Source organism: Ixodes scapularis, unplaced genomic scaffold (assembly GCF_016920785.2).
Source record: "Ixodes scapularis isolate PalLabHiFi unplaced genomic scaffold, ASM1692078v2 PGA_scaffold5__190_contigs__length_132052651, whole genome shotgun sequence".
Classification (NCBI taxonomy): Eukaryota; Metazoa; Arthropoda; class Arachnida; order Ixodida; family Ixodidae; genus Ixodes; species Ixodes scapularis.
In genome coordinates, this window is record NW_024609880.1 from 110,728,433 (window position 1) to 110,744,705 (window position 16,273).

The window sequence follows — 16,273 nt, forward strand, 5'->3', positions numbered from 1 at the left end:
TCCGAACACAATCTGTTCGCTCGCTCTCGCAGGAAGAGCGGCCAGTGGCATCATCTAAATGTGTTTCTTCCACCGTGTTGGAGGGGCAACCTGGGCCAAATGCTTTGAATCCCCAAGTTGCCCAGCAAGCTATCCTTGTGTTTTGTCTGGCCTTCATCCGTTGGCAATGCAGTGCTATCTCAAAAAGCGGAGGGAGTTGTGTGTTGTGAGGAAGCTTTTAAAGTTGGCGGGCCGCAAGTACGACGACAGTAGAACAGTGAGCCACCACGCCCGTATTCCTGTAAATGAAGCCTGCTCCGTTTTGAAAAATGGCAATGCAGTTTTACCCGTTTTATTCTAAAAGCCCTTAAAAAAAACGAGTTTTTTTTTTAACAGTCTGGGTGGGACACGCATGTCAAGAAATACCTTTACGCGAAAAAAAAAATTAGTGCAATATTGATGGCGAGAGAGTTATTTGAAATTCTGCGCGCGAAGTCAATGACGTCACGGAATGGTCATTCGGTCAACGAGATGGTCATTCGAGCATTCGCTGTTCCCACCTCAACGTAAAGGCGAAGTCGATCCACCTCTCCTCCACGCGCCCGAAATGCCGAGAGAGAAAACAAGTGCGAAGGAGGTGACTACCGACTAAGTTGCGTCTCGCGCCGTCAATATTGCTCTAAACATTGTTTTTTTTGTTTTTTTTTTTGCGTAAAGTTAATTTTTTTGCCACGCGTGTCCCAACTAGACTGTTCAAAAATTTATTTTCTTTTCAGAGCCCTTTAAAGGGCCACCTCAACGTGAAAGCGAAGCCTTCACGTTAAGGTCGAAAGAGCGAATGACCATTCCATGACGCCATGGACCTGGTGCGCAGAGGGAGAGAGAGAATAAACTTTTACTGATCAGGAGCAGACACTGTCTTCTTCTCGTGGTGGGTGGTCTACTCAGTCCATGGTCCTTGACTGCCCGCCGGGCCCGACATGTCGATCAACTCAGTCTCTCTCTCGTAGGTCTCCCTATGGGTTCTATCATCATGCTGCCCTGGCATCCCCCCACCATGCGGTAGAGGTTGTTGGGCACCTTGCAGGCCTTGCAGTCATATTCCTGGCAAGCTGGGTATCTCAGGTGGTAGAGTGTACGATGTGGGTAGGTGTTGGTTTGCAGTTGTCTTCAAGAGACTGCCTCTTCCCTGGATAGCTTCGGGTGGGGTGGTGGATAGACCCTTCTTCCAAGTCGATAATGTTCTAATATATCTGCACTTCTTTTGGGGACGCCTTCATCCGGGCTCAACAGAGCTCAATCGACCGGCAGGAAGGCCCAGAGGGTATAATCTCGAGCCACGGCGTGGGCCGCCTTATTTCCCGCCAGGTCCTCGTGCCTCGGTGTCCAGACTAGCTGGACTTCTGGAAACTCGGTTTTCTGTCATAATCTTGAGGGCCGCTGCAGCCACTCTCCTCCTCTGGAAATGTCTGCATGCAGCCTGTGAGTCCGTGATTATTGTGAGGCGTTCCCTGCTCGTCGTAACCGCCAAAGCGATGGCCGTCTCTTCCGCTGCGTCTATCTCTTGGGTCGTGACTGTCGCTGCTACCACCTCCTTTCCGCTGCCATCCACCGCGCAGACTGTATATGCTCCTTTCCCTGCATACTTGGCTGCATCGGTGTATCTTACAGACTCTTCTGTAAGATACACCGATGTGAGAGCTTCCACCCTGGCTCTCCTCCGCTCCCTGTGGTGCTCCGGATCCCAACAAACCCCTGGTTGTTCGTCGGACAGCCGATAGATATCCACTCAAGATATTCGGACGTCCCCAGGAGATCCGTAGTCGTCCGACGGACGTCCCCAGGAGATCCGTAGTCGTCCGACGGACGTCCCCAGGACATATCCGTCCGAGCGCCAAAGCTGACAAATTTGCATTTTGCATGTCCGCCGGACATCCGTAATGGGATCCCTCTCCATGGCCAATTACGGATATTCCAATGGCATGCCCGATTTCGTGCTACCCGAGCCCAGATATGTTGTAAACCAATCAAAGCACTAAGCTGAGCCAATTTCTACTGGGCAGTATATCTTCGGATACCCCGTGAACATTCGATAAAGATCCGATTAAGATATATCGAACATCTATGGGACATCCGTATACGTCCATCGAACATCCCCAAGACATCCGACAGAGCGCCAAAGCGAGCAAAATTGCACGTCCGTCGGACATCTGAAACGGGATTTCTGTGCAGGCCAATTTCGGATATTCGGATGGCATGCCTGAATCCGTTCTACTCTTGCCTGGATATGTTGTAAACCAGCAAAGGACGACTCTGAGCCAATTTCTATTTTGGCATGATACTTTCGGATATCCTGCAAACGTTCGATGGAGATCCGCTTCAGATCTATCGAACATCCGTAATAAGCTACTTTGTACGTAATGGACGAGCGTGTTGTTAAGGGTACTGAATATGAGAAAGGGACAAGGGACCCTCAACGGGTGGTTCTCATTTGAACCCGTTCGCATTTTTACCTTTTCGTTTTTACCTTCTCATTTCAACCCAGCGCAAAACAACTTTCGCGTTTCTCCCTTTCTCATTTAAACCGTTCTCAAAACAAACTTTCGGGTTTTGACCCTTCTCAAAACGACTTTTCTCATTTTAACCTTTCTCACTTCAAATTTTCTCAAAACATACTTTCTGGTTTTGACCATTGTCAGAAAGACTCTTCTCATTTTAACCTGTCTCATTTCGAACCCAAATTAATCTAACATCATGATCTCGCAATCTTTCCGCGGTATTTATGGCGAATTCGGGTAATTAATTGCCTTCGAGCCCTTGCCTGTGGCACCGGCGACCAAAAACGCGCCAGCGGCGCATCACGTCTCCACCCGAATGCAAAGCACAATGAACTGGCGTTTTTATTTGACTGGGTCGCGAGTGAGCTCTGTTAACTTCCTCTTCGACCATTCTATGGTACCATGAGCACGCTGCAAACGCCAACAACATAAATTACGACTCTTTGAGATGTGTGTAAACAGAAGCAGCTTCGCAAAACTTTTCAAAATATTGGCATTAACACAGTGCGTACAGCTGACAAAATATTAAAATATAAAATCAATGAAAGGGAAGATGTATAAATCAGTGTGGTGCTGCCCGCACGCGCGTCAAATTTCAATAAACATCGTTTGGATTTTCGATTAACTGTTGCCACGGAGGCTTGCCAGCGTCGCTTTCCATATTCTGTTTACTGTTAGTAAAGAGTTTTTGTAGATCGTTCCCATGACTCCGATAACGACACCCGATACTCCGCCACCGCCTCCCTTGCGCATGCATAGTATCGTTATCGGGGGTATCGGAACGATCTACTAAAACTCTCTAGTACCTTTTTTTGGATTCCTCAGTCTTCTCATTGCACCCACCCTCCTTGAAATTGTAATGCGTGTTCAAGTTTCAAATTGCATCACTATGCATAATTTTTTTTTTCAGCGGTGTAATACCTTGTTATTACAGAGTTGTAAAATAAAGTGATGTATGATGCAGCCCGTGTCTCAGAGCAAACATACCTCGCTCAGGCTGGATAAATTCTTCCAAAAATGTTGACTTTCTTTGAAACATAAATTATCTTTCTCTTCGTTGTTTTTGCTATCTTGTCTCAGAGCACAAAAGGGTGCCTGTCTCGATATGGCTTCATTTGCCACTCGAACCCGCTATTAGCCGCCTCAGCGAGCGTTGTTTCGTTTGGTTCCCTATCCCGATTCGGATGTGACGATATCGGATACAGTCTGGCAGACAAGCTGCCCGACCTCTTGGAGCTCGGGAAAACTTCTGCTGGTAAATTGCCGGTACACGCCTGAGAAGCGCAACCCGAAAAGCTTGCACCCGCCAGCCTTTGACCATGCGAACGCCCTTGCCGAAGATATGGGAAAACTTTTTTTCAGGGAAAATGACCATCCGAATTGGCCATTAAAAGCAATAACACACGACTAGCACAATGATCCATCCGCTCCAAACGACGACATCTTAACAACATGCAGCGACAGAAGAGAAATGAAGTACCGAATCTGCGCTAGCACTTTCGAAACCACGTCACCATGTGACCACGTAGCTACGTCAACAGACTCGGGGTGGCACGCAGGCATAAGGAAAATTGTTTCATGTGCTATGCAAGAGATGGTGCCGCTTCGCAAAAACTTCAACCTTCATCCTCCACTGTTTTTCCTTCTTTCTATACCTCACTACGGTGTTCAAATGACAACGGGTTCAAATGAGAAAGGGTCGAAATGCGAAAGGTTAAAACGCGAAGGGTGTTTTGCGAATGGGTTCAGACGAGAAGGGTTCAAATGAGAATGGGTTCAAATGAGACGGGTATAAATAAGAAAGGGTCGAAACGCGAAAGGTTAAAACGAGAAGGGCGCTTTGCGAATGGGTTCAAACGAGAAGGGTTCAAGTAAGAATGGGTTGTTTCGACATACACCCCAATCAACAACAAGTTGCTGTCCGTCCCTCATCATTGTTGTCCGTCCCTTGTCCCTTCCTCATATTCAGGAAGATACTTTGGCAGACCTACTTTGGATATTTGGAAGGTGTGCAAATATTCATTCTACTCTCACCTAGATGTTGCAAACCACCCAAAGAACAACCCTGAGCCAATTTATATTGGCAATATGGCCTTATTACTACACTCGTGTCCTATCCATATATGTGCCTCTAATGGCCCTACTCTTCTGATGCATCTCGGAGGTTGGTGTTTAATCTTTACGCACTGGGAAACCATCTTGGCCTGTGTCATCTTGCAGCTGTCTTTTCATGGCCCTAACAAAAAGTCAAAGAATGTATTAGTGCAGGAAATTTCATAGTACATCCGGAACGTACCCGTAATTGTGTGGCATACTGTAAGGTGACGATCCCCGGCGTGGGCAGGTTCTCCCTGCACCGTATGGCCCTAACAAAACAAGTTGGAGGGGGTATCGGTATACCGATACCGCCTCCAACTTGTTTTGTTACGTCCATACGGTGCAGGAGGCGGAGGCGGTATCGGTATACCGATACCGGCTTCAAGTGTTGCTGAGTAGTGTAGTATAAGTTGTTCGTCCCTGGCATGGCAAGGTCATTTCTGCACCAAGATGAAGAAGATATGAGTGCATGCAACTTTCACACTAGAATAGGAACGTACCTGTAGCTGAGTGGCATGGTCTAAAGCGCTACTCCCTGGTGTGAAGGGCAGCCCTTGCAACACCGCATGTCCCTAACAAAACAAGTTGAAGAATTTATGAGTGCAGACAAATTTCACGACACATTTGGAACCTTTCAGTAGCTGACTAGCATAGTGCAAGGTACTAACAGTTTTACCATAACAAGGCAAAGAGCAAACGCTGCAGCACCGCAAGACAGAGCGAGTCGCATGACAATCTAGCACTTCGTGCATTCCTCCCGTGGTGTGCCCTCATGTACTTTCCTCTGTCACTTTAATTGGCTCACGGAGGCCATAGCTTTCACCATTTGCCAAGTTAGGGTGAAGCCGAGTGTAGTCTTTGCCGTGGGGAGCTCATTCCTACATCTCGTGACCCTAACAAAACAATTTGAAGGGATGAGTGCAGGCAACTTTCATTAAGAAACTTTTACCATATTTGCCACACAGTTTGATCTTGATGTGAATACTAAAGATGCCTATACAACACTGGTTCCATTCTTAAAAATATATGCACAAAAAACAAGCCTTTGAACTGTAATTCTGTGGCTAATTACCAAAAAATGTTGTTTCACAGCTCTGGAAACAAACAGGCACACATAACACTGTTAAAACTTGCCTTGTACACGACTTGATTGGTAATAAAAAAGGATAGCACATTTCGTTGTAGAAATTACCAGGGGCATTTTTATGGTGCATTGGCTTCGTTAATGCCTGCTCACTGGCCTTTACTGAAAATACAAAAAAAGGGGTTCAAAATGAAGTCAAAAATAAATTTGTTACTAAAAGTGGAGTGCCACTTAAATAAAATAAAAATAAAAACAGCATTAAATGCGCTTGCACAAATTCTTTACCACAAATCCATAGTAAGCCATTTCCTGCCATTTATGGAGTGTATCCAGTGAACGACGAGCCACTAAGAAAGTGAGCCGCGCAAGGAAATCGAACACATTCATGTTGAAATTCCGTCCATGAATTGCATCACACTGTAAGCGCCATAATCCTCTGGGCGCACTGCGCAGATCACAGTGATTGGACTACAACGTGCTCTGCGAGAGGGTAGAAGTGCATGCACTTTTCAGAGGTAGGATATATATATCGATGTTAATCACTAAACTGCCAAAGAAAAGTGCAGACATGATGGTGTGCCTCCATGTGTGTGCAGATAGTATATAATCGACATCATAGTTTGTGTAAAATATGTTAACAACAACATATATCTGATTAATTGAGAAACTTTAATTTTACTGTGCTAAACACTGCACACTAGGGGCCTACTTGAAATCCACTTTGAGAAAGCAAATATGGTATAGGTGCTCTTTCGCATTTTGCCTCTGCAGAATCGAGTCGAGCACCAGATTATGTCCCATGCAAGCACACATTGACCCATCATGATCCATTTCATTCTAGGGTGCCTCAATGACCTTCTGTTTAGAGTGATGCCACCCTTTGTAGTACCCGATGCCGACAGCACGCGCTCACGGGAAAATACAAAAAAATTGACGAAAACAAAATGTCGCCATAGCACAGTCAGCGCCACAGACGCGTGCAGGGACACGCTCTTTCACGCGCTTCTGAACAAAAAATAAATGTAAAAGTGGGAACAAAATGGCCAGATGTCTCCACCCTAAGCAAAGCGCACATGAAGGCACCCTATTTCATTCTAAACGCGAGGCTTTCAGCGCCCCTGCCAGGTACGCGCGAGCGTGCAGTGCAAGCAAAGTTCAGGGGAACATGCTCGTGCTAGCAGCTTCGAATTTGCTTGCACACGAAGTGAAACAAACATTAGTAGTTTCGATCACAGCCCTTCATATAAACAAAAAACAAAAAAAAAAATGTCGATAAAATTTTGGAGAGCAAATCCTTCGGTCTACTTTATAATTGAAAAATCCTGAGACTGAGAAACACATTGAAGGGGAAAAACACACAAGGCCCCAAACATAGCTGGAGTTCTAGCCGCACTCGCTTGCCCCCGAGAGATCTTCATTAGGCCAAGCAGCCCTCTGGCACCGTATCCGGGCTGGGCGGCGCGGCCGTCAGGCAGTCATTTAGTGTGCGTGTGTGTGTGTGTGGGGGGGGAGGGGTACTCCCTCCCCCTTCCCTTCCCCCCTCCCCTCCCCTCCCCTCCCCTCCCCTCCCCCCCCCCCCCCCAACACACACACACACGCACTTGTTTTTTTCCAAAGGCAACCCCTTAATTCACGACTCCTCTATTCTAAATTAGACACCCTCCTAATTTCAATTTCTGGGGAAACGACTGGCGTCAGGCCCACACCGACGACACAGCAGCTCCACCGCCCTCACGTTCTCAAGCGTCAAAAACACAATTGTCCACTGTCCCTGAGAACAGCCCAACGCCTAACTTCCAAAAGGTCACTCATTTTCCGATTCCCTTGTAGCCGTGCTCGATGAAATGGAGAATAGTGGCGAACCGGAGGCTGTCAATCACCGGTCCTAAATCGAGACTCGCACTTGCTTGCTTGCCCAGACTTGAGAGCGGCTCATCCGTGTCCGCTCGCTTTTGATCTTTGAATTTTAAAAGTGAAAATAACAATCGCGAAAAGAGGAAGCGAGCGCGGTAGCAGGGTAACAGCAGAGACAGCGGCGATACCGGCGGGCCGAAAAAGGCGCCATTGGCTAGGAGAATTCTGCAGTAAATAGATATGAAGCTTTTTCCTGATATTTCCAGATATTAGCTATTTATAACAATTTATTTTACAACTAAATATAAAATATTTTTTATTTATTTTGATAGCAACTTTTGTTAGCAACTTTCCGCGCTCTGATGGAATCTGCTCATTCAAAGGTGTTGACTAGTTCCCGTAATGAGTGAACATACCTTGAATAAGCTAACTTTTACAATCTTTTGAAGAATGTGTTCCTGGCTTAACTACAATGTTTTTTTTAAACAATTAATTTCAATCTGAAAAAAATACCTGCTGGTGGTTAATGTTCCCTCGCAGGCAATCAAAGAGTAGCTTGTTTACCCCCGAAAGTCGTCTACTGCTTTGGTTTCTTATCTTTGTTGGAACCGCTTCGGTATGGCAAATTATAAAAAAAACACTACTAGTAACTGGAGCAGTCCTTTGTATACACTATATTTTGAACAGAGTCTTTAAACAAATTTATATTCCCTAAATTGTGATAAAGTTATAATTCTAAAACGTCTTGCATTACATATGCTTTCAGAAATAGAGAACCATGCATAATTCAGACGTCTTTAGATAAAAGTGATTTGTTAAAGTTTGTCCCCAGGCGGGGCCATATATAAACTGACATTTGTGTATGTTTTTCACGTATCTGTTGGAACTCTGATATAGACATCCTTAGGACATCCAGTACATCTCCGATTTGGATGTACAGAAATGGATGTCCTGTGTACACCTATGAATGGAAGTTCTCCGGATATCCGCTGAAAGTCTAATGTAGACATCCCTAGGATATCCAGTACATCTTTGGTTTGAATGTACAGAGACGGATGTCCTGTTTGTGGCTCGTACGCAAGTAGCGAGTTCAACAACGTTTATTGCACGCACCGTGAGCCCTTATATACAGTATGCCCTAGCGGCGCAGCTGCTGTGCCGATGACAAGGCTGACGATGACAAGGCTGATCTGGTATCAGCTAGTGACGCTGCGCTACATCTTCCCTCTTTCAAACAAAACAAAACAACCAAGAGAAAAACAATATACAAAAAATTAAGGAATAGAAAATAGTACGCTTGCAGGATCACGCTTAAAGTTCTGGTCTTGGGTATCTGACGGGGCTCCGCCGTTGTCTTGAACTCCTCCTGAGCTCCTGGGTCGGAGGGTCTTGTGATGGTGGGGCGGCTCCCGTTGAGGGTTCTTCCCTCACCTGGCGGCCAGTGGATTCAGCAGCCGCAGTGGTGACAAGTTGCTGTTGCCGAGGCGGCAACACGCGCAGGTGCTCTCTCGTTCTGCGTAGCACACGTCCGTCACCAGTTTCGATCACAAAGGAGCGCGGAGGCCCCGCACGCCTCATGACGACTGCCGGAGACCACGTGTGTGAAATGGTGTCAAATGCAGACACTTGCTGACCATCTTGTAGTTCCGGAAGGGCCTTTGTTCTGTTGTAGAAGGTCCGCTGCTTGCTGCGGATCTCTTGTAGTCGTTTGTGCACCTCTTTGGGCGGTACGATGGCTGGTTCCAGGCAGCAGTCGGGAACCGGAAGCAGTGTGCGTGTCTGACGACCCATTAGCCTCTGTACTGGTGACTTGAGCAGGTTATCCCTTGGGCTGTTGCGCCATTCCAGGAGGGCGCTGCAGACGTAGGAGCACCTCGTTAGCAGTTTCTTTGCCTCTTGTACGGCTCGCTCAGCCATTCCGTTGGAGCGAGGGTGGTGAGGGCTTGACGTGACGTGAATGATTCGAAACTTACTCACTAAGTCCTTGAAGTTGTAACTATTGAAGGGGGGCCCATTGTCACTGCACAACTTGGCTGGTATCCCATGAGTAGCGAAGACTTCTGCACAGGCGGATACCACTGAAGATGCCGTGGACTGTCGCAGTTCCTTGATCTCGAAAAAGAAAGAGTAGAAGTCAACAATTATCAAAAAAGTCCGATTGTTGTGGTAGAACAAGTCTAGCCCCACCAGCTGCCATGGTAGGTTGGGTAGTTCATGGCTCAGTAATGGTAATCTTGCGTTTCTGGGCTTATGCTTCGTGCAGACCCCACATGACTTTGCAAGAGCTTCAATGTCGCATGACATGGTCGGCCAATACATCACTTCCCTGGCGCGCATCTTCATTTTTGCTTCACCCCCGTGCGCGGCATGCAAAAGTTTCAAAATCTCCGTCCTCTTGGCTTTTGGAATTACCACTTTTTTACTCCTGAAGACCAGCCCATCTTCCACGTGCATCTCATCTCTGTAGTTCCAGTACGTTCGAAGTTCCTCCGGGACGTCTCGTTTCTCAGCTGGCCAGGATGCTGATGCATACTCTCGGAGCTGGATGAAAGCCGCGTCGTTTTCTGTCGCCTGGAGGATGTCGTGGAGCCGTGCATCTGAAACTGATAGCGTAGAAACAATGTTGACTTGAAACTGGTCGCTTTCGTCTTTTAGCATAGTTTTGGTTGGGAACCTTGACAACGCGTCCGCTAGAAAAAGTTCCTTCCCTGGCCTGTACTGCACGGTAATGGGGTATCGCTGAAGCACTAGCCTCATCCTTTGTAGGCGGAGCGGGCAGTCACAAAGGGGTTTCCTGAATATTGCTTCCAGTGGCTTATGATCCGACTCTACAGTCACAGATGAGTGCCCTAAAATATAATCTTTAAACTTGTTGCATCCGTGTACTATAGCGAGTGCCTCTTTTTCAATCTGGGCGTATTTTTGCTGAGTCTCGGTGAGGGAGCGTGATGAGTAGGCGATAGGATGTCCGTTCTGAATCATCACCGCCCCGACGCCGGTCTGGCTTGCGTCTACTGACAACGTGACTGGTTTACCCTGCTCAAAATACGTAAGTACCGGCGCCTTGATAAGCGACTCTCTGAGCGTTTTAAAACTGCTTTGTTGGCGCTCAGTCCAAACCCAAGCGATATCTTTTTTCAACAGCTCGCGTAATGGTGCTGAGAGGGCAGACATATTTGGTATGAATCTTCCGACAAAGTTCGTCATGCCAAGAAATATTTGTAATTCCTTACGGTCTCTGGGCTCCGGAACAGCAAGGATGTCCTCGACTCGTTCTGGGTCTAGGCTCAGACCTTCAGTCGTCAAAATGTGACCTAGGTACCGTACTCGGTCCTGCAGAAAATGACACTTTTTTAGGTTCAACTTGAGATCGTGTCTCTCGCAGCGTTCCAGTAAGTTTTTCAGGTTCGCGTCATGTTCTTGTATCGTGGTTCCCCAAACTAAAATGTCGTCCATACTTCTGGGGCTGTGGAAATTCCGAACGGCATGCGCAGAAACCTGTATCTGCCATAAGGGGTGCTCATGGTACAAATGTGCGAACTTGCCTCAGACAACTTTATTTGCCAAAAGCCCGATGACGCATCCAATGTCGAAAAAAACTTGGCGCCGTGCAGATGTGGAGCTACATCTTCTAGCGTCGGCATGGGATAATGTTCGCGTAATAGACGTTTGTTAAGATCAGATGGGTCTAAGCAAATTCTGACCTTATCTTTCTTTACGACGACCACCATGTGACTCGACCATTCTGTTGGTTCGTTTACCTTCGTGACGACTTGATCCGCTTCCATGCGGTCCAACTCTGCCTTGACTCTATCCTGGAGAGCCACAGGTATTCGTCTTGCTGCCTTGACGGTGCCCTTGGATCCTGGTTGTAGCTTCATATCGTAGACCACACCCTTCAGCTGGCCGAGCCCTTGAAAAACTGCTTCAAAAGGTCGTGCTGCACCGTATAGCTCTGCGGTGCTCACACCTGCAACGCGAGTAATCAGTCCGAGGCGTTCTGCTACACTGCCACTCAAGGTGACTGGAACCTCTTGGCGTACAACAAAAACCCAGCGTGACATTTTTTGTCTTGATTGCGTATATCGAGGCAAATTCTTTCTGGTGCCTTTTCTGCATGACCGAAGAACGTGTTTAGGGTGACGTCGCACTTTACTGTTGGCTTCGTCGTAACTTGGCCTAGTGCGGCCCTGGAGATGACACAACAATTGGCTCCGGTATCTATTTTGCAATGAACGGGAACGCCTTCTAGTGTCACCGTAGCCGTCCATAGATCCTCGCGAGATACAGCACCGACAGTTAGCGCTTCCAAGAAGTATGTCTCGTCATCGCTAGCCACAACCTCGTGTACTTGCTGTACGGGGGCCCTTTTCCGCCCTGACTTGCAAACTTTAGCGAAGTGATTAAGGCTTCCGCACTTGTTGCATTTCTTTCCGGCTGCGGGGCAAACCTTAGTTCTGTGCTTCGTAAACCCACACTTTTGGCACGATGATCCGATTTCTTGAACTAAGTTGACTTCTTTTTCGCGTTCCTTTGCTCCGCTTTGTATTGTATTGCATCGTTCTTCGCCCTGTTCCCAGGCTCTGCATCTTTCCACCGCTTTGGTGTAGGACGGGTTGTCGGATATGAGCTTTTGCTGAAGTTTCTTGTCCCGAACGCCCAGAATGATTCTACTTCTAAGTAGACGTTCTTCAATATCCCCAAACTCGCAGTTGTTTGCCAAAATACGAATGTCAGTCAACCATTCGTTGAAAGGTTCCCCATCTTTCTGGTCCCTCGTACCAAACACAAACTCGTTGTAAGTTAGGTTTGTAGCCGGCTTGTAGAAGCTATCAAACTTCTCAATGATAGTCGTCACGTCTTGCCTTTCTTTTTGGTTTACAAACGTAAATGTACTGAACGACTTCCTTGCATCTTCCCCGATTATCATTAACAAGGTCGCCGCCTGGACTTCTTTCGGTTGATGGCTGAGCAGGGTGGCCGTAGAAAACAGTTGAAACTCACATTTCCAAGTTGTCCAGTTCCGCCACAGGTCTCCCGTCGTGTCCAGGGGTTTTGGGGGCTGCAGCAGCGTTGTACAGGGCAGCACGATGGCCTGCTGCGGAGACGCCATCGTCCGGGTGGTGTGGCTGTCGCCTACTTTCCGTCGCTCGGTGGCTGCTTCATTGATCCGCGGCGCTCGGGCGATAAAGCACTTCTGACACCATGTGGCTCGTACGCAAGTAGCGAGTTCAACAACGTTTATTGCACGCACCGTGAGCCCTTATATACAGTATGCCCTAGCGGCGCAGCTGCTGTGCCGATGACAAGGCTGACGATGACAAGGCTGATCTGGTATCAGCTAGTGACGCTGCGCTACACTGTTGACGTACACGGATTGAATTTCTGCGAATATCCGTTGAAAGTATAATGTGAACATCCCTAGGACATCTGGTACATCTTTGATTTGCATGTACAGAAATGTATACGTCCTGTGGACGTCCACGGAAAGAAGTTCTGGGGATCTTTTTATTTATTTATTTATTTATTTATTTATTTATTTATTTATTTATTTATTTATTTATAAATACTACATATTCCGATTTGGAGACCTGGTAGGGGTGAAAAACCACCTCAGATATACAGAAAACAACAGTCCAACAGCCGACAGTGCCTAAAAATGAACAATGGGCTCTCATGTAAATACACCTCGAAGCATAAATATAAAGGTCAACCACGCCAATTCATATAATAGAACAGAAAGGTACACAAGAAAGAAACAATAGAATACGCCCTAAATATCACAGCCACAGCTCACAAAAATAATACACACTGAGCAAACGAAAAAAAAGCGATGAACAAATTCTGGCAAGCTGCAAGAATGAACAATTTCCTCGGGTAACTTGTCCCACTGATTAACTGGTCGCGGAAAAAAAAAAAAAAGACTACTTAAAAGCATTTATTCTGCAGCTAAACTCGGCGAAGGCTCTGCTATTTCGATTTCTGGAAGGATATCTTGGGACCCCAAGTGGTGTTACGTAAGAAGATTTATTCATGTTTACATGAGCGGAACTTAGACTGAACATAAACTTCAGTCTGTCCACCTTACGTCTATGCTGCAATGTAGGCAAGCCTGCCTGCTCATAAAAGTCTGAGACTGAGCCAAGACGACCATATTTGTTAAAAATAAAACGCAGTACTCTTTTTTTGTAAATTTCCAAGTAAGGAAATATCCTGCGCAGTGTAGGGATCCCATACGACTGCAGCATATTCGAGAGTAGAACAAATAAATGGCTTATAAGCGGTCAGTTCCGCTTATAAGACATCCACGCTTACTTGTTTGAAATTTCGACGCAAGTGCTATAGTTTCGACAGTGCCTTACGCACTATGTAGTTAACATGAGTATTCTAACGTAAATTGTTACCAATCAAAACTCCAATGTACTTATAAGACGAGACTTCTGAAAGGATATGACTCTCCAATGCGTATTGATACGTTAGAAGGTTGCGTTGGCGAGTAATGTGCATGTAGACACTTTTTATGGGGTTTAATGACATTTGCCAGGTCGAGCACCATGCCTGAATTTTGCGAAGGAAAGTATTAAGTTGAACTTGGTCATTTACATTACGGACTTGAGTGTACAATATGACATCATCGCAAACAAGCGTAATTTCACAGAAATATTACGAGTAATGCCATTAATGAAAATCAGGAATAAGAGAGGTCCAAGAACGGAACCTTGCGGAACGCCTGGTATTACCGAAGTACATGAAGATCGAGAACCGCCAAAGTTCCAATCCGTTGAAAGTCTGATGTGGACATCCGTACGACATCCGGTACATCTCCGATTTGGATGTACAAAAATGGATGTCCCGCGTACGTCTATAAATGGAAGTTCGGCGGACATCCGTTGAAAATCTGATTTGGACATCCCCAGGATATCCAACATATCTCCGATTCGGATATACAGAAACGGATGTCCGGTGTACGTTCTATGGACTTCTGTGGGCTTCAGGCACATGATATTCGCACCTTCCACGGACGTCCGACGGGATGGGTGCCACCCTTATCTTGTTTCTCAGGTCCAACGGGGTCCTTTGTTTGCCTTGAGTCTCTCCCTCGGTCCGGTACCTTAATCTTTGCAGCGTGGCTCTGCCCGCGGCCGTGAGTTTGAGTCCTTCCAGTTGGCTTGTTCTGTGGGCCTCTACCATTTCCTCCCACAAATTGTAGATCCCAAGTTGCATGACCCTCTCCGTCGAGGTTGTTAGAGATAGCCCCAAGGCCAGCTTGTAGGTCTTTCTCATAAGCCCGTTGATAGTCTTCTTTTCGCTTTTTTGAAGCCCCAGGTACGGAGCTCCATATGTGATCCTGCTGGCCACCAAGGCTTGCATCAGTCTGAGGGAGTCCTGCTTTTTGAGTCCGTGCTTGCGGTTGGCCACTGTCCTCACTAGGCGCGTAGAATTTCAAATAAATCTCCCCTCGTCAGTATTGCTCTAAAAATATTTTTTTTGCGTAAAATTTATTTTTTGACACGCGTGTCACAACCAGACTTAATTTCACTTTTCATGGGCTTTTTAACAGTGGGTCTCTAATTTTTGCCTGAGCGTCCGTGCCTCCAAGCTCACCCTGCGTCATGGGCGGGAGGGGGGAATGCCGTTGAACCCCCCCCCCCCCCCCCCGAAATTAAATCCTGGCGCCACTGGTTACTCATAAATTTATTTCGCTGTCCAGGACAACCATATTTAGCGCCAATATTTACAAGATACAGGATAACACGCTGGCAAAGTTTGCAACGTTTTGGTATATGTAAATGCGGCGAAACAAAATTAATAAAATGTAAGTATTTTTTGCGGAATCTGCCATGTTTGCGATTTTTTTCTAGAAACTAACAATGTCGACACTTAATGATAAATATTTTGAGTCAATCCTCCTTATACATAGTTTGTGAGCATGGGCGTACCAACCCAGGGGGGGGGGGGGGGGGGGGGGAAGACAAGGGTGGCGCTTGACCCTCCCCCCCAGTCCTCAAAGTGTGGGGGGGGGGGGGGCAAGGCATGTGTTTTGTCCCCCCCTCCCCCCCTCTGAAACAGCCGCCACTGGGCAGGGCAAACACTGGCCGGCTGCGGCCAAGGGATACCAAGGGCACCGCCCCCGGCCGTGGGGGGGGGGGGGGGGGGGGGGGGGCTTGTTTGCCCCCTCCCCCCCTTCATTTTAAGACAAGTTGGTACGCCACTGTTTGTGAGTAAATATTTCTGGACCCGGTAGCCATGATACATCTTTTGGGAGAAATGCCCGAAATGCCAACTTCCTGCAATTAGCGGGAAGCGCTTAGCACTGAGGGTGGGCTTCTTATCTTTTTCCGCAAAGACAACAGTTTTTTTTTTTTTTTTTCGCAAAACAAGTTTCAGTTTTGTTTTGATGGGTATCGGGTCTACAAAATACTTTTTTTTTTCGTAAAAATTAAAAATGGTCACCGGACATGGTCGGTCGTACTTCTTCGACAACAACCACAAGGGCGGCTTTGACTTCAAGCATGTTGAGAGCAATAGTACTTCTTAAAACCCAAATGTCAAGGTACTAATGAATGCATAATGTATTTTTTAACATGCAAAGAAACGTAGCCTTTACATTTCATCTAATATTCGCCTGCCAAGTTCATAAGCCTATGCTAAAAGCCATAATTAAAATTTTTGGAGAGCTCACAAGGCAAACAAGGAAAAA

General features: G+C 46.6%; 1 pseudogene; it reads right to left on the reverse strand.

Annotated features, from left to right (window-relative positions):
- Positions 1-9,060: 9,060 nt before the first annotated feature.
- On the reverse strand, positions 9,061-12,796 carry LOC115317032 (annotated as a pseudogene).
- Between the last annotated feature and the right edge of the window lie 3,477 nt (positions 12,797-16,273).